The 1,613-nt window shown below is 39.4% G+C and overlaps 1 pseudogene; it reads right to left on the minus strand.

Moving 5' to 3' along the window:
* Positions 1-334: 334 nt before the first annotated feature.
* On the minus strand, positions 335-1,020 carry LOC139015477 (nucleosome assembly protein 1-like 1 pseudogene; annotated as a pseudogene).
* Positions 1,021-1,613: the final 593 nt, after the last annotated feature.

A 1,613-nucleotide genomic window follows, 5' to 3' on the forward strand; every position in this document is an offset into this window, starting at 1 on the left:
ACAAAAACAAGCAAGCAAACAACAAAAACCTTGAAATGGGCTTGTCAAATGCTGAAAATTCATCCTTTCCAGAGAAGCAGAAGGCAAGACCTTCTTGCTTCACTGCTTCTTGCATTCTGCTGGGTTTTGAGGCTTCTTTGAGTCATAGTCTGGATCATTTTCCTTATCTTCTTCCCCTTCCTTATCTGCTTCTTCATCATAATCATCTTCTTCTTCAGTTGCTTCTCCAGTAGAGTCTAATATTGATCTTGGGATTATATGATCACGTAAAAAGTGACCAATTTCAAAGTCCGCAGCAAGGATAGCTTCAGCAGCATCATCCAGATGCCCACTCTCAGGTCCTATATGTCAACACTTCATTTGTGAAATATTCGTTGGGTTCAAAGTGAAATTCTAAAACAAAACTCATAAGCTGGCCAGCATCTGAGAACTTCACTTTAATATCTTTCAAATGCTTCAGAATTGGTTCATCATGTTCCTGAAACATATTACTGAGTAAGGCACCATTCTTAAAATCAGTCAACCGAAATTCAGGAATTCCCTTGGGGTCCTTTTTTTCCTCATCCCTTTTCTCATCTTCAATTTTGTCCTTTTCTTTCAGCGCCTCTGAAATTACATCTTCCTCATCTGGTTTCCATTCACATTTTTCCGTAGGTCCATAAATTGCATTAATGATCTTGAATTGCTTATCAAATAAAAGCTGATAGAGAACAGCATACTTTCTTTTAAGATCATGAACTTCCTCATGGGAGTTGGCTTCTATCTGTGCACATTTAATTTTAAGATTTTTGAGAGCATTTCAGTGGATCCTGTTGGTGTTTCTACCAGACCATCAAGTTGTTCTTGGAAGGCTGCAAGAATCTAGGCTTTTGCATCATCTGTGTGCTTTGATTTTTGTTTCTTCACCAGTTTTTTTTTTCTTGTACTTCTTCAACATCATCCAAATCTCCATCAAGTTCAGACTGTTCCTTGTTGTCAGTCTGTCATGTTGTAAGAAATCCAAGTATCGAAGGCTAGCATAGGGAGCCAGGCAGTGGGAGCTGCGTAGTCAGTGACTGGATATGGTATCTTAATTCAAAGGTGTTATGAACTAAATATTTGCATCTCTCCTCCTCCCCCAAATTCATATGTAAAGTCCGAAGTCTCAAAGTGATGGTATTTGGAGATAATTAGGGTTAGATGAGGTAATGAGGGTGGGACCTTCATGATGAGATTAGTGCCCTTATAAGAAGAGATACTAGAACATTCTCTCCACCCTTACCCTGTGCATGTGAGCACACAGTGAGATAGATGCCTGCCACCCACAAGCCAAGAGACAAAGCCTCAGAATGAAGTCACTCTGCTGGCACCTTGATCTTGGACTTCCCAATCTCCAGAAACATGAGAAAATTCTGTTCTTTAAGCCATCATGTCTGTGGTATTTTGTTATGGCAGCCTGAGAGAACTAAAGCAAAGGGAGTATTTTAATGGGAGACTATTATGTATTAGGGTAGACTGGTGGGGAAATGTATTTTTGCAATAGCTCATCTCTCTGTTCCTCTCCTCAAATCACACCATCAGGGAGTTGCCTTGAATTACTATAAAAATCTAATATAATCTGATATATCCACTAG

This window comes from Myotis yumanensis, unplaced genomic scaffold (assembly GCF_028538775.1).
Source record: "Myotis yumanensis isolate MYYU_CA2020_CCGP unplaced genomic scaffold, mMyoYum1.0.hap1 SCAF_8, whole genome shotgun sequence".
Taxonomy (NCBI): domain Eukaryota; kingdom Metazoa; phylum Chordata; class Mammalia; order Chiroptera; family Vespertilionidae; genus Myotis; species Myotis yumanensis.